Source organism: Zalophus californianus, chromosome X (genome assembly GCF_009762305.2).
Source record: "Zalophus californianus isolate mZalCal1 chromosome X, mZalCal1.pri.v2, whole genome shotgun sequence".
NCBI classification, from domain to species: Eukaryota; Metazoa; Chordata; class Mammalia; order Carnivora; family Otariidae; genus Zalophus; species Zalophus californianus.
The window spans coordinates 66066584-66087438 of record NC_045612.1 but is presented as its reverse complement, the minus strand read 5'-3'; the positions used below and the strand labels follow the sequence as shown (position 1 = coordinate 66087438).

The following is a 20855-nucleotide window of genomic DNA, read 5'->3' as shown; positions in this document are numbered from 1 at the left end:
CTCGGACCCTTCTTCCTAAAATCTCATAATGTCAGTTATTGTTTATATCACTAATTTGACATATATTGTATACCTTCAGAAATCAACTGTTCTGTAGTTTGTATTGTTAACTTTGCATGAGTATATGCTTCTTCCCTTCAATTAAACTATATCAGAAAAATCTGATACAGTTTATGTAAAACTATATAGATTTATATAAAACAAAGTATAACAAATCTCCAGGAAATGAACAGAGAAAGGCTTTTGTGAAATGGTAGCAACCTGAACACTTCCCCTCCCCCCCAAGTTTGTATTCCCTTATGGCAATTTTCATCCCTGTCTGCAGGGACCACACAGGCTGGCCACTTTTCATTTATCTGTGGCCTAAGCACCAAAAAATAAATACCTTCCCGTTTATTCTTAACAAGTATAAACACACTAGACCTTTCTAAGGGAACTCTGCTGAAAAAAAAAGGAAATCAAGAGGAAAATAAAGGAAATTAAAAAATATAAAATGTAGACAAGTTTTAAAAGTAGGAATATGAACCTGCAGCTATAATATTGCTATTTGAGTCCACTCTGTTTTCAGACAATCATTTTTTAGATCTTCTCCAATTTCTTTTCCCTTTCTGAATTTCCCTCCTTCTCCCAGTAAAGAATTGATATATGTAACTTACTACTAGCAGTCTGGGTGAAGTATGGGCTGCAGGTGGGGAACTAGTCAAACTGAGTTGGCTTTTATATTTTTTTTACTCAGTCAGTAAGCTTTTTTTTTTTTCTTAGCTTATCCTAGGGCTTAGTAATTAATAAAAGTATATGGACTGAATATTGAATGAAAGAAAAATCTCTGAGCTTAAAATTAAATGATTTCACTCATCTATGGAGAAAATTAACATTGCTCTGTCACAATTTTATGTTTAAACAAAGCTTATATTTTTTCCTAGTGTGGAAAGAGAAAGAAAGTTTGTGAATTTCTAAGACCCATCTATGAGAATGTAATATTACTAGGTTAATGTACTAGTTATCCATATCCATGGTAGCTGTACAATTATAGTTTAGTTCACTGTACATGCACAAGTGATTACATGTCATGTTGTCTGAGCAACAGTGTTTCCTCAAGTTTGAGATTCTGAGGTATCTTCTATTATTTATTTATTTAGAAATTCTGAGCTTTGCCTATAGCAAGCACTCAATACTTTCACTTTTTGCCTTTTTTTTTCTCCCAATTTCCTAGAGGTCTCTTGTCTCTGACAGCAGCTTCTGCCAAAATTGGATTCTACCATTCTTATCTGGGTGATTGGGTGGGTAGGCAAAAAAGTAAAAGTGTGGATATATGATTTTTGATTTTAATTATTTAATTCAGGAGTTACTTAGATCTTTTATTTGGGTCACCTTAAGTCCATGAGTGTGTGTGTGTGTGTGTGTGTGTGTGTGTGTGTGTGTGTGTGTGTATTCTTTCCTTCAGCCTTTAGCCTCCATTGAACCTATAACCTGGTCAAGCTCCAGTGAATGAGGGAAATAAGAGATCCAGAGATAATCTGAGAATACAAGGTCCCTAATGTTGCTGCATTAGAACTACCTATGAACAAGAATGACTTATACATTTTGTGGTCTGGGTAGAGCTGGTGATCTACCTACCCAGGCTGGTGTCTTCTATTAAATGAAGATAGTAATAGTGCTTCTTCTTTTATTTCTAGTCAAACAAATAGCCATTCCTGTTCCTCTCAATCCAGTTTAGTACGTTTCTCCATCAAAGTCCTTCAGTCTTTTGTTTGTACTTTTCTTGATAATTTTCATTTATTGTTTTGTGTCATAGTCATCTCTCTGGGTATCCAATGTAAATGTCTTCATTATTCCCACCCCAATTCCACTAGACTGAAAGAGCAATAACCAAGTCTTATTATTTCTGTATTTCATGCTGTACACAGTTCAGTGTTATTTAAATATTGGTTGATTTGAAATAATCAATTTTCTATATACTTTCAGTAATGTCTTATCAAAATCAGAGGGAATTCTTGCATGGAGAAAGACAATGAACATGGTAGAAAGTTTGTAGGACTGATAGGCACAAGACCTGGATCATACTTCAGGCTATAGTGGATGATTAATTGTGCGATCTTGAGTAAATTACTCCATCCTTGTGATCTCTTCATTTATCTACAATTCAATAGGTTTATATTATATATCTCTGAATTTCCCTTCAGTTTGCCATTCTGTAAATCTATGAAGGGTAAGGTATCATGTTCCTTGGTTTAGTTTAATCTTAGAAAAAAAAAGAGCACATAGGGTGAGAGATCTATGGGTTTAGTGAAGAGGAATATGGACAAAAGCTTGATTTTTTAATAATGTTTTTAATAATGCAAATAATGTTTGCAAGCTTGATTTAAGACTAGTAGGTGTTCCCTGCGTTTTAGGTGAACATCTGAGAGAAATATTCAATTCCTCTTTGATTATATTAGCTCTTCTCAGGATACAAATTTGGTCAGACCCCCTAAAGGCAACACAGAAGTTCTAGCTTTGACAGTGGTTTCTAAATTAAGTGCTAATCTTATGACATAAAGTCGTCCCACTTTCTAGGGCATCTTTTTCACTGGCCTTACCCCTTTTGTTATACAATAACAAGTTACAACATCTCTTGTTCTGGCAGTATTATCACCATTCTTTAGATCTTCTAACAGAGAAACTTCTGAAGTCATCTTTGTCTTTTCCTTTTTGTCATCTTTTGTATGAGATGCCCATCATGCTTGATCATATGGTGTTAGGGTTCCAGGACCAACAATACATCCATCCATATCTTGGCTAATACATGAAATCTATCCTACAGAGAATCTAACAAGCCTTAATTTCTGTTAAAATGACTTCATCTGATACTAAGTTTTTTTTGAGATTTTATTTATTTATTTGTCAGAGAGAGAGAGAGAGAGAAAGAGAGAGTGTACAAGCAGAGGGAACGGCAGGCAGAGGGAGAGGGAGAAGCAGGCTCCCCGCTGAGCAGGGAGCCCGATGTGGGGCTTGATCCCAGGACCCTGGGAACATGACCTGAGCTGAAGGCAGATGCTTAACTGACTGAGCCACCCAGGCGTCCCTCTCTGATACTGTTTTACTCTTTTTTCTCTTCATTCCTTTTCATTACTGTTACTACTTCTTCACTTCTGGCTCTCATCACCCCATACATAGATGACATTATTACCTACTTTTTACATACACCTTGTATTTTAGCCATGCTGAACTGTTTGTAATTCTTGGAGATGTTTCTCGTACCCCATTAATTTCAGGCTCTTTTGTCTCAAAATCATCTTACACACTGCTGCCACACTGGTCATTCATTTTTTTTTTATTTTTAAATTATTTTTCACACTGGTCATTCTTTAACCTTCAGTTGCACTTGTCTTTTGGTTGTTCAAGATCCTACAATGGCTATAATAAAATCCCAACCTTATATTTCAGGAAACCTCCTCCACAATATAACCTTAGTCTCCTATCCAAACTTCTGTCTTACAGAGAAAGGTAAAAATGACAGAAGCTAAAGGAATATTACTAGTTGGTGAAAGAAAAAATCCACTAGTAAACACTAAGGAGAGCCTAGGGCTCTCAGAAGGAGAGCCCTGAAATAATCTGTGGCATCTTTTTGGATGTACAGTTTTCTCAAACTAAGATATGCTATAGAATGAAAGTGACAGCTTAATTATTGGAATAGTGACTCTTGGCAAAACTTGAGTTAGGGACAAGGTTACCCTGACATGCTGGTTTAAGATTCTGACTGTTTTGACAAGCATATTCCTTAAGTGTAGTATAGACACCCACCAAATTAAGCCAATATCCTTGCTCTTCAGATCAGTGATTTTTTTTTCTCCCTGAGATTATGCCTTATAGTACCAAAGTTTAAGTTGTTTTTATTGTTATCTTGTCATCATTTACAAGTATCCATGGTTTTCATCCAAATTCTTTCCCCCAGGCCCACCTCTAGCCCCACCCTACTTGAACCATCTTTTGAGGAATAAAACATCTATTTTGACCTTGTTATCTATCCAATCTAAACAAATCATAAACATTTTTTTCCTTATAAGTAATATCTTGGGAGGTAGTCAAGTATACTTGATGTCTCTAATAACCCTAATTAGGGGAGATGTCAGGCCCAACTTTGATCAAGAGAATGACAGGTGGGAATTTGTTTGTAGTCTGGTGTTTGGACTTTAAAATGATCTTAGGAGATGACCTTAATTCTGAAATTTGGCTCCCAAAACACTGTGAGAAAATTTTTGAAAACACACAAACAAGAATAGCTGTATTAATCTAAATTTGGGGACCTTACACTACTGATTGCATTTTGTTGGAATAAAGCAAATTACAAATCTTTTTACTTGGGAAAAAGATTCATTTATTTGGGTTATTAAGTGCCCAAGGAACCAGAATAGTTTGCATTAGGAGAGAGATATACATTCTATAAAGAACAAGAAGATAATGTGGAAATTTACACTGAGCCTACTTTGTTTTCCAAAATACAGGGAGACAGTGAAATAATTCAAAATTAGAGGAAAAGGAACACAGTTGATTTTAAGATAAGTTGGTTTTAAAAAAATGTATGTTTTTGAGAAAGGTAGATATGGGTTATGGTGTTGAGGGGTAGCAGTAAATTTCTTCAGTTTATATCATGGATAAGCAAGAGGACTACAGTTGTTTAAAATACCCAAAACCCCACAGTGAGCTTATAAACTCACTTTATTTTAAAGTTTAGAATTTGAGGGGTACCTGGGTGGCTCAGTAGGTTAAGCATCTGCCTTCAGCTCAAGTCATGATCCCAGAGTCCTGGGATCAAGCCCCGCATCGGGCTCCTTGCTCAGCGGGGAGTCTGCTTCTCCCTCTCCCTCTGCCTGCCACTCCCCCTGCTCATGCTCTCTCTGTCAAATAAATAAATAAAATCTAAAAATAAAAGTTTAGAATTTGAAAAAAATGTCCAAATAGAAAATATTTAGATTTAAGAACAATCTTAAGGAAGAATGTGGTCATTGATTTTAAATGTTTCCAAAAGACGAAAGAGAATGAAGTTCATAAAATGGTGATTGGATTTGGTTATTAGGAGGCCAGTGGTGACATTACAGAATATATTTACAATAAAATATTGAATTTAGAACAAAAATACAAAGGTTAAAACTTATAATCAGACTTTTTGGTCTCATTTAGATAATCATCAATAAAAAGAGAAAAAAGATGAAAGAAGATGTATTAGTTTTCTGTTGTTGTATAACAAATTATCATAAACTTAAAACAACACTGACTTATTTTATCTTAGTTACCATGGTTCAGGAGTTCAGGTATGAGTTATCTGGGTCCTCTACTTAGGGTCTCACACAGCTGCAATCAAGTTGTCAGCCAGAACTCTGACCTCACTGGAGGCTAGGGATCCTTTTCCAAGATCACTGGTTGTTGGCAGAATTCATTCCTTGTTATTGTATGATTGAGGCCCTGTTTTCTTGCTAACTGTTGGCCAGGAACCACTCTCAACTCCTAGAGGTTACCCTCAGGCCCATGACATATAAGCCCCTTCTCTCACAACATGGTTATTTGATTTGCTTGCTTCCAGGATATCAGGAGAGTGATTTCTCTCTTCAAATCTTTCTTAATTCTTTCTATGAACTTTAGGTCTTTTGTGGGGGTAGGGGTGGGACTGGTCTTCTTTTAAAATTCTCACCTGATTAAGCAGTGCCACCCAGGATAACTTCTTGTTTGGTTAACTGAAAACCAACTGATTGGTACACTAACACATGAATTAAATTCTCTCATATTCATAGTCCCATCCACACTCAAGGGGAGTTGATTATATAGGACTTGTTCACAAGGGAGAAAGAATCCTGGAGCCATCTTTAAATTCCACCTACCAAAGAAGAAATGTCTAAGAGGGATTTTCTAGGGAGGAAAGTGTGGTCCAAAGGCAAGCTAGAAAAATCTGCAAAAGAGTGGCAGCCCTAGAAGTGTGGATTTATACATAGAAATGCAAGGATGATTGGTTAAAGTTCTTCAAGTGGGTGTTCATTTCATCTCAGACATTTTTTTTCCTGGCAAGGTGGGAGTGAAACAGTTGTACTCTGCATTTAAATGCTCTAACAGAAAAGATGATCAAAAATCTTGCCTCGAGTCCAGGTGAAGTCTCCTGGCTAACTTATAGGAAAAGCTAGGAATGCAACTGAAGGTTTCCAGAAAAAAAGCAAGATTTTTCAGTATGGAAAGAAGCTCTTTTAAAAAGGCACAAAATGCCATTAAAGAAGTACTCAATGGGGAAATAGATCATCCATTTGCTCAATAATGGGTAGCCTTTAGTGTGGAGGAACGGACTATACCGTATTTCCAAAAATATTACAGAACAGTAATGCAGTTACATTCTTCTCAGGAATATATACATTTTTGAGACTTTGGCAAGTACATCCCCAAGTATCTACTCTTAGTGAATAAAGTGCATTAGAAGTGGTCTATGACTATGTAAGTAAATGGTAGATGAAAAGTTAACTAAATTTAATTTAATTGAGCAAAACTCTTCTGGTTCTAATTATTTGATTAATGGCTTATTGTTTGTCATGAATAGAATAAAATGAAATGTCTGCTGCATCATGTCTAAATTACCTCAAACTATTAAATATTCAGCTAGGCTTACTGAGGTTAAACAGAAATTTTTGAAGGATAGGGCTAGAAACTGAATCTCTAAGTTTAACTTCTATATCTATAAATATTGGTAAATTATGTATATATATATATATATATATATAGAGAGAGAGAGAGAGAGAGAGAGAAAGATTGGTAAATATACAAGATCAGTTTTAGTAAATACTGAAAGAGGAGCAGGAAGATGGCAGCAGAGTAGGAGGGCCCTAGACTTGCCTTGTCCCACAAACACAACTAGATAGCTCTCAAATCATCCTAAATACTCCAGAAATTGACCTGAAGGACAGAAAAAAAAAAACACAAAAAAAGGGAGAGGAAACACCGTATTGAAGAAAGCAGGAAGTGCTGAGACATGGTTTAGGGAAGAAACAGATTGCAGGTGTTGTGGAGGAGAAGGAGCCATGGTCCTTAGATAAGGGCAAGAGACAGATGAGCACACAAGGAAATGCACAAGGAAAACGTTTTCCTAAAGTCACTGGTGTGGAAAACAAGAGGGGCTGAATTTCATGAGTCCTTACAACCAGTAGGGCTTAAAGCCTAGAATTTAAAAGGTTACCAGGCTTGGCTGGGATAGAGCCCTGAGGCACTGCACTGCTCCTGCAGAGAAGACAGGCAAACAACTTGGGGGTGGAGGTGGGCAGACAGGGTGGAAACAGCAATCTAAAGAGTGCAAAGAGCACCTGGGTGCCTGGGTGGTTCAAATGGTTGAGCATCTGTCTTCAGCTCAGGTCATGGTCTCCAGGTCCTGGGATCGAGCCCCACATAGGGATCCCAGCTCAGCGGGGAGCCTGATTCTCCCTTTCCCTCTGCCTCTCCCCCTGCTTGTGTGCTCTCCATCCCCCACTCAAATTAATAAATAAAAGCTTTAAAAAAATAGAGTGCAAAGATCACTTGGGGCATACAGTGGGAAGATTATTTGCTTTTCTCAGAGCACATCACTGAGAGGCAGCATTCATGGAGTTCAGTACTGACAGTGGCTGCCTAAATTGCTTACACCAAGCCTTACTCCCCTACACTCTGGTGGAACTGCCCTTCTTGGTCATGCTTTCTTCAGTCCCAGTGCAGCAGACCCCTCCACCAGAAGACCGGCACAAATTCCTGCCCACACCATTTTCCAGACCAGAGAGTTTTTCAAGGCTTCAGTTCCAGTAGAGGTGGTGACAAGTCTCATTTCACAAGCAGACCAGAGCACACCTAGCTAAAATTTTCCACAAAGGCCAGGGACCAAACCCTGCCCACAGCAGTCAAGGAAAACCTCTGCAGATAACAGGCTTGAAGCATAGAGAAGGCAGAACAGAACAGCAGAGAACATGAAACACACACTGAAGGCACATCCTGAAGCACCAGGCCCTGGGGATTACCTGATCTATTCTTCATAAGGCCGTTATTTTTAGAAGCAGGAGATATAACTAGTTTTTCTAACATAGAGAAGAAAGCAGAGACTGAGACAAAATGTGAAGAATTTGTCCCAAAAGAAAGAACAAGATAAGGCCACTGCCAGAGATCTAAGTGAGACAAATATAAGTAACATGTCTGATAGGGAACTTAAAAAAAATGATCATAAGGAGAGTCATTGGGCTTGAGAAAAGAATAGAAGACATCAGGGAGACCTTTACCATAGAGATAAAAGAGTTAAAAAAGAATCAGAGAGATGAAGAGTGCAACAAATGAGATTAGAAACAAGCTTCATGGAATGAACAGCAGGCTAGAAGAGGCAGAGAAACAAATTAATGACCTAGACAAAGTAATGAAAAGCAATGAAACTGAGCAAAAAGGAGAAAGAAGAATTATGCAAAATGAAAATAAGAGTTACTCAGTGACTCCGTCAAATGTAATAACATTTGTGTTATAGGAGTCCCAGAAGAAGAAAGAGAAAGGGGGGCAGAAAATTTATTTGAAGAAATAACAACTGAAAAACTTTCCTAATCTGGGGAAAGAAAGAGACATCCAGATCCAGGAGACACAGAGAACTCCCATCAGAATCAACAAAGTAAATTAATACCAAGACATATTGTAATTAAATTTGAAAAGTGACAAAGAAAAAATCTTAAAAGCAGCAAGACAAAAGAATTCCTTAACTTATAAGGAAAGACCCATAAGGCTAGCTGGAGATCTATGAACAGAAACTTGGCAATCCAGAAGGAGGTGGCATAATACATTCAAAGTGATGAATGGGAAAAATCTGCAGCCAAAAATTTTCTATCCACTAAGGCTATCATTCAGAATAGAAGGAGAAATAGTTTCCCAGACAAACAAAACCTAAAGAAGTTTGTAACCACTAAACCAGCCCAACAAGAAATATTAAAGGGGGCTCTTTGGTGGAAAGGAGAGACCAAAAGTGACAATATAAAGGCAGGAAACACAAAAGCAGTAAAAATGAACATTTCTGTAAAAATCAGTCAAGGAACTCACACACAAAAAGGATATAAAATATAATAACACACACCAAAAATGTGATGAGGAGAGGAAAAAGGAATGGGTTCAAACTTGAATGACCATCAACTTAATATGGACTGCTGTGTACAAAAGAGGTTATATACACATATAATGGTAACCATATATCAAAAACCGCTAATAAATATGCAAAGAATAAAGAGAAAGAAATCCAAATATATCACCAAAGAAAATCAGGAAACATGAAAGACAGACAAGAAATGATCAGAGAAAATCTCTAGAAACAAGCACAAAAAAGTAATAAACTGGCAAAAAATACCTATCAGTAATTACTTCAATGTAAATAGACTAAACATGCCAATCAAAAGAGATAGGGTGTCAGAATGGATAAAAAACAAGACCCAAGTATATGCTGCCAACAAAAGACTCATTTTAGACCTAAAGACACTTGCAGATTGAAAGTGAGAGAATGGAGAAATTATCATGCAAATGGATGTCAAAAGAAAGCAGGAGTAACAATATTTATATCGGACAAAATAGACTTCAAAACAAAGACTGTAACAAGACACAATGAAGGGCACTATATAATAATCAAGGGGACAATCCAACAAGAAGATAAAACAATTGTAAATACTTATGCACCCAGTATGGGAGCACCCAAACATATAAAACAATTAATAACAAACATAAGGAACTCATTGATAATAACATAATAATAGTATTGGACCATAACACTTACATCAATGGACAGGTCATCTAAGCAGAAAATCAACAAGAAAACAATGGCTTTAAATGACACATTGGACCTGATGGACTTAATAGATATATTCAGAACATTCCATCCTAAAAGTGCAGAATACACATTCTTTTCAAGTACACACAGAACATTCCCCACAATACTTCACATATTAGGTCAAAACACAAGCCTCAAAAAATTCAAAAATATCAAACTCATACCATACATCTCTTCTGACAAGAATGCTATCAAACTAGAAGTCAACCACAAGAAAAAGTGTGGAAAGATCACAAATACATGTAGGTTAAACAACATGTTACTAAATGATGAATGGATCAACCAGGAAATCAAAGAAGAAATTAAAAGTACATGGAAACAAATGAAAATGAAAGCGCAATGATCCAAAACTTTTTGGATGAAGCAAAAGCATTTCTAAGCAGGAAGTTTGTAGCAATATAGGCCTACCTACAGAAGCAAGAAAAATCTCAAATAAACAACCTAACCTTACACCTAAAGCAGCTAGAAAAAGAACAACACACAAAGCCTAAAACAGCAGAAGGAAGGAAATAATAAAAACTAGAGCAGAAATAAATGATATGGAAATTAAAGGAACAATAGAACAGATCAGTGAAACCAGGAGCTGGTTCTTTGAAACAATTAATAAAATTGATAAACGTATACCCAGACTTATCAAGAAAAAAAGAGAAAGGACTCAAATAAATAAAATCAGAATAGGGGGAGAAATAACAACCAACACCACAGAAATACAATCAGAATATTATGAAAACCATATGCTAAAAAATGGTATAAACTGGAAGAAATGAACAAATTCCTAGAATCATAAAAACCACCAAAACTGACAGAAAAAATAGAAAAACTTAGAAAATCAGCAAAGAAATTGAATCAGTAATCAACTCCCAAGAAACCAAATTCTAGGAGAAGATGGATTCACAGGGGAATTCTACCAAACATGTAAAGAAGAGTGAATACCTATTCTCAAACTATTCGAAAAAATGGAGAATAAAAGAAAACTTCCAAATTCATTCTATGAGGCCAGCATTACCCTGATACCAAAACCAGATGAAGACACCACTTAAAAGAGAACTAAATGAACTAAATGAATAGAAATACAATGATGAACATAGACACAAAAATTCTCAATAAAATATCAGCAAACTAAATCCAATAATACATTAAAAAATCATTCATCATGATCAAGTGGGATTTATTCCTGGGTTGTAAGGGTGGTTTAATATTTTCATATCTATCAACGTGATACATCACATTAAGAACATACGTCAGTATAATAAAAACCATATATGAAAAACCCTCAGCTAATATCATCTTCAATGGGGAACAACTGAGAACTTTCCCTCTAGGGTTAGGAAAAAGACAGAGATGTCCCCTCTCACCATTTTAATTTGACATAGTAATGGAAGTCCTAGCCACAGCAATCAGGAAACAAAAAGAAATAAAAGGCATTGCAATTGGCAAGGAAGAAGTAAAACTTTCACTATTTGCAGATGACATGATACTCGATATGGAAAATTTGAAAGACTCAACAAAAAACTGCTAGAGCTCATAAATGAATTCAGTAAAGTCACAGGATACAAAATCAATGTACAGAAATCTGTTTCATTTCTATACAGTAATAATGAAACAGCTAAAAGAGAAATTAAGGAATCAATTTCATTTACGATTGCACCCAAAACTATAAGATACCTAAGAATAAACCTAACCAAAGAGGTAAAAGATCTGTACTCTGAAAACTGTAAAACGCTGATGAAAGAAATTGAAGATGACACAAAGAAATGGAAGACATTTCATGCTCATGGATTGGAAAAGAAATACTGTTAAAATGTTTATACTACTCAAAGCAATATACACATATAATGTAATCCTTATCAAAATACCAACAGCATTTCTGGGGTGCCTGGGTGGCTCAGTTACTTAAGCACCTGAGTCTTGATTTAGGCTCTGGCCACGATCTCAGGGTTGTGGGATTGAGCCTGGCACTGGGGTCCACACTCAGTGGGGAGTCGGCTTGAGATTCTCTCCCTCTCCCTCTCCCCCTGCTCATGCTCTCTCTTTCTAAAATAAATAAATAAATCTTTAAAAAATACCAGTAGTATTTTTTATAGAACTAGAACAAACACTCCCACAATTTGAATGGAACCACAAAAGATTCCAAGTAGCCAAAGCAACCTTGAAAAAGAAAAGCAAAGCCAGAGGCATGACAATTCCAGACTTCAAGTTATATTACAAAGCTGTAGCAATCAAAACAGTATGGTACTGGCACAAAAATAGACAAATAGGTCAATAGAACAGAATGGAAAACCCAGAAATAAACCCACAATTATATGGTCAATTAATCTTGGAGAAAGCAGCAAAAAATATCCAATGGGAAAAAGACAGTCTCTTCAACAAATGGTGTTGGGAAAAATGGACAGCAACATGCAAAAGAATGCAACTGGACCACTTTCCTACACCATACATACATAAATTCAAAATGGATGAAAGGCCCAACTGTGAGATCTGAAATCATAAAAATCTTAGAAGGTAACAGAAGCAGTAACTTCTTTCACATTGGCCATAATACCTTCTTTCTAGATATGTTTCCTCAGGCAAGGGAAGCAAAATTACAAATAAACAATTGGGACTACATCAAAATAAAAATCTTCTGTACAGCAAAGGATATAATCAACAAAACTAAAAGGCAATGTGTGGAATGGGAGAAGATATTTGCAAATGACATATCTGATAATAAAACTCAACACCTCCAAAATGAATAATCCAATTAACAAGTGGGCAGAAGATATGAATAGACATTTTTCCAAAGAAGACATACACATGGCCAACAGGTACATGAAAAAATGCTCAACATCACTTATCAACAGGGAAATGCAAATCAAAATTCCATTACAAAAAAATGAGATATCACTTCACACCTGTCAGAATGGCTAAAATCAAGAACACAAGAAACAACAAATATTGGTGAGGATGTGGAGAATGGGGAACACTCTTGCTCTGTCAGTGGAAATACAAACTGTTTTAGCCACTGTCGAGAACAGTGAGGAGGTTCCTCAAAAAGTGAAAAATAGAAATACTCTATGATCCAGTAATCTCACTAAAAGGTATTTGCCCAAGGGATACAAAAATACTAATTCAAAGGGAAACATGCCCCTTGATGTTTATAGCAGCATTTTATACAATAGCCAAATTCTGTAAACAAAAAAATTTATGGAAACAGCCCCAGTGTCTATTGATCAATGAATGGATAAGAAAGATGTGGTTTATATATTCAATGGAATATTATTCAGTCATAAAAAATGAAATCTTGCCATTTGCAAGTACATGATGGAGCTAGAGAGTATTATGCTATGTGAAATAAGCCAGTCAGAGAAAGACAAATACCATATTATTTCACTCATATGTGGAATTTAAGAAACAAAACAAATGAGCAAAGGGGAAAAAAGTGAGAGGCAAACCAAGAAACAGACTCTCTCTCTCTTTTTTTTAGACTCTTAACTACAGAGAACAAACTAATGGTTACCAGAGGGGAGCTGGGTGGGGGGGATGGGTTAAATATGTGAGGGAGATTAAGGAATGCACTTGTGAAGTCACCAGGAGATGTGTGGAGGTGTTGAATCACTGTATGGTACACTTGAAACTAATATTACACTGTATATTAACTAACTGGAATTTAAATAAAAAATTGAAAAAAATAAGAAAGGTTATATCAAATGTCATTAATTGTCTATATTTAGTATTCATCCATGCTATTCTTCACACTGGCTAAACCAGTTTGTGTTCCCAACAACAGTGTGGGAGGGTTCACCTTTCTCTGTATCCTCCCTAACATCTGTTGTTTTTAGCCATTCTGACAGGGGTTAGATGATATCTGATTATAGTTTTGATTTGTATTTCCCTGATGATGAGTGATGTTGAGCATCTTTTCATGTGTCTGATGGCCCTCTATTTCTTCTTCAGAAAAATGTCTATTCATGTCTTCTGCCTATTTCTTAACTGGATTATTTGTTTTCTTGGTGTTTGACTAGAACTTTATAGATTTTGGATACTAACCTTTTATCAGATATGTTATTTGCAAATATCTCCTCCCATTCCAAAGATTGCCTTTTAGTTTTGTTGATGGTTTCCCTTGCTGTGCAGAAGCTTTTTATCTTGATGAAGTCTGAATAGTTCATTTTTGCCTGTTTCCCTTGCTTCAGGAGACATATCTAATAAAAAGTTGCTACAGCTGATGTCAAAGAGGTTACTGCCTGTGTTCTCCTCTAGGATTTTGATAGTGTCCTATCTCACATTTAGGTCTTTCATCCATTTTGAATTTATTTGTGTGTATAGTATAGGAAAGTGGTCCAGTTTCATTCTTTTGCATGTTGCTGTCCATTTTTCCCAACACCATTTTTTGAGGAGACAGTCTTTTTTTTCCACTGGATATTCTTTCCTGCTTTGTCAAAGGTGACTTTACTGTAGAGTTGAGGGTCCATTTCTGGGTTCTTTATTCTGTTCGATTGATCTATGTGTCTGTTTTTGTGCCAGTACCATACTGTCTTGATGACTGCAGCTTTGTAATATAATGTGAAGTCCAGAATTGTCATACCTCCAGCTTTGCTTTTCTTTTTCAAGATTGCTTTGGCTATTCGGGGTCTTTTGTGGTTCCATACAAATTTTAGGATTGTTCCAGCTCTGTGAAAAATGATGGTGGTACTTTGATAGAGATTGCATTAAATGTGTAGATTGCTTTGAATCATATAGACATTTAAACAATATTTGTTCTTCCAATCCATGAGCATGGAATGTTTTTCCATTTCTTTGTGTTATGAAAGAAATTGAAGATAAACAATGGAACTTGTTTCATAGTGTTCTACAGTTTTCAGCTACAGGTCTTTTACCTCTTTGATTAGATTTATTCCTAGATATCTCATGGTTTTTGTTGCAATTGTAAATGGGATCGATTCCTTGATTTCTCTTTCTGCTGCTTCATTATTGCTATGTAGAAATGCAACAGTTTTCTGTATGTTGATTTTGTATCCTATGACTTTGCTGAATTTGTGTATCAGTTCTAACAATTTTTTTTTTGGTGGAGTCTTTCAGGTTTTCTACATAAAGTATCATGTCATCTGCAAATAGTGAAAGTTTGACTTCTTCCTTGCCAATTTGGATGCCTTTTATTTCTTTTTTGTTGTCTGATTGCTCCGGCTAGGACTTCCAGCACTATGTTAACTAATAAAGGTGAGAGTGGACATCCCTGTCTTATTCCTTATCATACAGTAAAAGCTCTCAGTTTTTCCCCATTAAGGATGATATTAGCTGTGGGTCTTTCATATGTGGTCTTTATGATGTTGACATATGTTCCCTCTATCCTTACTTTATTGAGGGATTTTATCAAGAATGAATGCTGTACTTTGCCTAATTCTTTTTTTCTGCATCTATTGAGAGAATCATATGTTTCTTATCCTTTCTTTTATTAATATGGTGTATCACGTTGACTGATTTGCAAATATTGAACCATGCTTGCAGCCCAGGAATAAATCCCACTTGATTGTGGTGAATAATTCTTTTAATGACTGTTGGATTCAATTTGCTAGTATTTTGTTGAGAATTTTTGCATCCATGTTCATCAGGAATACTGGCCTGTAATTCTCCTTTTTAGTGGGGTCTTTGGTTTTGGAATCAGGGTAATGCTGGCCTCATAGAAGGCAATTGGAAGTTTTCCTTCTATTTCTATGTTTTGGACCAGTTTGAGAAGAATAGGTACTAACCCTTCCTTAAATGCTTGGTAGAATTGCCCTGGGAAACCATCTGACTCTGGACTTCTGTTTTTTGGAAGATTTTTGATTACTGATTCAATTTCTTTGTTGGTTATCAGTATGTTCAAGTTTTCTATTACTTCGTGTTTCAGTTTTGGTAGTTAATATGTTTCTAGGAATTTATTCATTTCTTCCTCATTGCCCATTTTGTTGGCATATAGTTTTTCATAATATTCTCTTATAATTGTATTTCCTTCATGTTGGTTGTGATCGCTCCTCTTGTGATTTTTATTTATTTGTGTCCTTTCTCTTTTCTTTTTGATAAGCCTGGCTAGGGGTTTATCAATTTTATTAATCCTTAAGAAGAACCACCAGGTCCTGGTTTCATTGTTGTGTTCTACTGGGTTTCTTGTTTCTATATACTTTATTTCTGCTCTAATCTTTGTTATTCCCCTTCTTCTGCTGGTTTTAGGCTTCTTTTTAATTTTTCTTATAATTTTTATTCCTTTTCCAGCTCTTCTAGGTGTACGGTTAGGTTGTGCATTTGAGATTTTTCTTGCTTCTTGAGGTAGGTCTGTATAGGTATATATTTCCCTGTTAGGACTGTTTTTCTTGCATCCCAAGGGCTTGTACCCTCATGTTTCATTTTCATTTTTTCCATGTATTTTATTTGTTCTTTAATATTCTAGTTGATCCATTCATTCTTTAGTAGGATGTTCCTTAGTCTCCATGTATCTGTGGTCTTTCCAAATTTTTTCTTGTGGTTGACTTCAAGTTCCATAGCACTGTGGTTGGAAAATATGCATTGTATAATCTCAATCTTTTTTACTTGTTGAAGCTTGATTTGTGACCCAGTATGGGGTCTCTTCTGAAGAATGTCCCGTGTGCACTTAAAAAGAATGTATTCCGCTACTTTGGGATGAAATGTTTTGAGTATAACTCTTAAGTCCATCTGATCCAGTGTGTCACTCAAAGCCATTGTTTCCTTGTTGATTTTCTGCTAGATAATCTGTATTGCTATAAGTGGAGTGTTCAAGTCCCCTACTCTTATTATATTATTATCAATGAGTTCCCTTATATTTGTATTAGTTGTTTTACATATTGGGCTCTCCCAAGTTGAGGGCATAAATATTTACAATTTACAATTTACAATAGGCCCCTTTATTTTGTTATATTGCCCTCTTCATCTCTTGTTATAGTCTTTGGTTAAAATGTATTTTGTCAGATAAGTATTGCTACTCTGGCTTTCTTTTGATGTCCATTTGCAAGATAAATGTTTTTCCATCCCCTTACTTTCAATCTGCAAGTGTCTTTAGGTCTAAAATGAGTCTCTTGTAGGCAGGATATAGATGGGTCTTGTTTTTTTGTTTTTTTTTTTAAATCCACTTTGACACTCTGTCTTCTGATTCGAGCATTTAGTCCATTTTCATTCAGAGTGATTACTGATAGATATGAATTTAGTGCCCTTTTATTACTTGCTTTGTTGTTGTTTCTGGAGATTTTCTCTTTTCCTTTAGAGTCTTCTTTGCTTTTGGTCTTTCTTTTAGTGGTCTTGAACTCCTTTAGTGTTTTTTGTTGTTGTTGTTTGTTTTTTTGTCTGGGAAACTATCTTCCTTGTATTCTGCTTGACAGCTTTGCTGAATATTCTTGGCTGCATATTTTTCCCATTCAGCACATTGACTATATCATGCCCTTCTCTTCTGGTGTAGCCAGTTTCTGTTGAGAGATCTGCTGTTAACCTTATTTGTTTTCTCTTGTAAGTTAGGGACTACTTTTGTCTTGCTGTTGTTAGGACTTTTTTCTTTATCTCTATATTTTGCAAATTTAACTGCAATATATCTTGGTTTGGCCTGCTTTTGTTGATTTTGAGGGGAGTTCTCTGTGCCTCCTGGAGTTGGATGTCTGTATTAGGGAAGTTTGCAACTATAATTTCCTCAAATAAAACTTCTGCCCCCCTTTTCCCTGTCTTCTTCTTGTTGGACTCCTATGATATGAATGTTATTGTGTTTGGTGGAGTCACTGAGTTACCTAAGTCTACATTAATGATCCAACATTTTTCTTTTCCTCTTCTTTTCAGCTTCATTATTTTCCATAATTTTACCTTCTATATCACTCTTTCATTCCTCTGCTTCTTCTGTCCTTGTGTTCATTACATCCAGTTTTGCATCTCAGTTACAGGACTTTTTATTTCAGCCTGACTAGATTTTAGATCTTTCATCTCTGTGGTAAGGGACTCCCTGGTGTTTTCTATGCTTTTCTCAAGCCCAACTAGTATCCTTAAGATTGTCACTTTACATTCAGGATCAGGCATATTACTTATATCTGTTTTGATTTGATCCCTTGCCATGACCTGTTTGTGTTCTTTCTTTTGGGATGAATTCCTCCATCTTGGCAATTTGTCTAGGTCTCTGTCTTCCTCTTTGTGTTAGGAAAACCTGTTATGTTTCCTCCTCCTGAGAGTAATGGCTTTGAAAAGAAGAGGTCATATACTATCCCAGGCCTGGCACTTCAGGAAATATCTCTGGTGTAGTCTGTGTGCACTCTGTTGCTGTGTTTTAGCTGCTCTTTCACTCAGGTCAGTCCTCTGAAGAGTTTCTCCCTGCCTGGAGTGGTGAGTGTTTGGACCTTGGCCAGAATGGGGTGAGTTTTAAGTAGGTGTGCTCTGCTCTGCTTGTTAAAGGATACCTGATTTTATTTCCACTAGAGCTGAAGCTTTGCAGAACTCTATGGTCAGCAGACATGCTGCATTTGGGGAGTTTGTGGTGGTCTTCTGGTGGAGTGGCCCACTGCTCTGGTTCACAGGCACACTTGCCCAGAAAAGTAGTACCTGCAAAGTGCAGGGAACTAGGGCTTGATGCAAGTGGTTTTGGTCGCTACTGTTGGTACTGTGCTGTTTACTGAAGTTAGTTTATGCTGAGGGGCAGAAGAGAGAAATGGTGAGCCCCACCTTCATTCTGGAGAGGGGTGTTCCTGCCTGCCAATGTCCAGGAAGCCCTCCCAGGTGAGTGTACAGTCTTCCCTCATGTGTCCAGGCATCCCTCAGATTCATGCCTTCACCCTGTCTGTGTCTGGGCTGTCTGCCTGCACATGTGTCTTATCCCAGGCAGGCAGGCTGAGTTTTAAAACCCCAAGCTTTAGGGACTTAACATCACGGGGACCCATACTGGTCCTCTGGGGGAGGGAGTCACCATGCAGGGAGTGATGCACGTTTGTCCCAGAAGGGCAGTAACACTAAAGCGCAGGGGCCTGGATTTTGGAATAAAGCACAACAAAGAGCCAGTGTCCAGGTTAACTGCCCTCAGTAGCATGCATGCTAAGAGGTAGAGGAGGGTAATGGCTCCTGCTGGCTCTCTTGTCCTCACAGAGGCAATGCCACATCTCCCAGATGCACTGCAAGAAGGGGGAACTGTCTCTCTCAATGTGTTCCAGGGGATTCTCAGATCACGTCATCTGCTATGGGCTATCTGCCCTCCTTCTCCACAGGAGCAGTGCTGTGCCCTCAGGGCTCCACACTAGCCATGCTATGGACCTCTTAAACTCCAGTCTTTGAACCTCACTGGTTGTAAAAACTCATGAAATTCAGCCCCTCTTGTATTCCCAGCTAATGGCTTTGGGGAAGTGTTTTCCTTGTGTTATCCCCTTTATGCTTCTTTCTCTCTCTCTTTCTCTCTCTTTCCCCTCTCTCTGTGACCAGGGCGCTTTCCCCTCTACAGTACCTGTGATCCATTTCTTCCCCAAATCACGTCTCTACACCTCCCACCTTCCACAACATGGCCTCTTCTCTCCTTCTAGTTTTGCAGTTTGCTTTGTCAGTCCTCAGATTGATTTCTTGGGTGTTCAGAATGATCTGATATTTATCCAGTTTGTTTGAGGGATGAGGCAAGACTAGGGTCCTACTCCTCAACCATCTTAACTCCTGCCCCTAAGTTTGTGTAGCTTCTTAAATATGAGCCATGAAATGTATTGTTTTGTTGAAATCAGGGCTAAAAAGAAAGAAGGGAAGGAAGGAAGGAAGGAAGGAAGGAAGGAAGGAAGGAAGGAAGGAAGAATGGCCTAGGTATACATGTGGAAAGAAAGCTTTAATTTGTTCATAAATGAGCAGTGAGGAAGTAGCTCTCACTAATACCATCTTGATCATACATTCTCCTTCCTCAGAATTTCCTGATTACCTATAGGAGCAAATATACATTTCTTCCCAGTAGTCTATACTAAATTGCTTCTTAAAGTCTCTTCTGGGGGTGCCTGGGTGGCTCAGTTGTTAAGCATCTGCCTTTGGCTCCGATCATGATCCCAGGGTCCTGGGATCGAGCCCCACATTGGGCTCCCTGCTCAGTGGGGAGCCTGCTTCTCCCTCTCCCACTCCTCCTGCTTGTGTTCCCTCTCTTGCTGTGTCTCTCTCAGTCACATAAATAAATAAAATCTTTTTTTAAAAAGTCTCTTCTGTTACTGTAAATCTGTTTGCATAATATCAAATTTGCTTCTCTAAGGTGTATTCAATTATTTGAAAAATTCTACCAGTGATACCTGGGCACTCTTTACAATATGAAATGACAAGACAAAAAGTAACTTAGCAGTGTCCTAGTTTTCAGGTTTTCATGAAGATTTGAGACCAGACATGATCACAGAATAAGTCATATGAGAAGGGACAATATCTATGTTCCCACACAAGTGTTAGGTGAAACCAGGTCACTATAATCAAGTCAATAAAAAGGAAGTACGTGTCATGATACCGAAAACAATTTTTAAACAGAGCTACTCCTTGACTGAAGTTTCCAGAAATGGCATTAAAATCTCTATTTGTGATTGAATAAGCTAGTTTTATAGAATGTTAGAGGTGGAATGCACTTAGAAAGCATCTAATCCAACCCCAGTACCTTAATGACCCAGAAAGATAAAATGACTGCTAAAAGTAACACACAGAATCAGTGGCAAAGTCAGGATGCCTGACTCACAGTCCATTGTTATTTTCAGTATACAACACTGTTGAGTTTCAGATAACACAAGATCTATCACTAAACTCTGATATAAGACAAACTCATATACTGGTACAAATAATGACCGTTGAACAAAAAACTGCACAAAAGCCAAGGATTGATCCACTTTTTGGTCCCCTTTTTGGTTATAATTATAGGACTAGTTTTTAGTGAGTATTAGAAGTTACAACTTTCTTTTTAATTTTCTTGTGTCTCTTCTGTTCAGTCTGTCGTTATCACTTATGCCAGATTATGCATCTTAAAGCACAGTTCTAGTCATATCATTTCCCTTTCAAAGATCTTCAGTGACTTATTAAGTTAAGCCTGATGCATCATTTAAGACCACAA

The 20855-nt window shown here is 37.0% G+C and overlaps 1 protein-coding gene across 1 annotated transcript in view; it reads right to left on the bottom strand.

Moving 5' to 3' along the window:
• The window catches only part of CYSLTR1 (cysteinyl leukotriene receptor 1), a 37489-nt gene that overhangs the window by 5813 nt on the left and 10821 nt on the right, over positions 1-20855 (bottom strand). The window lies entirely within an intron of this gene.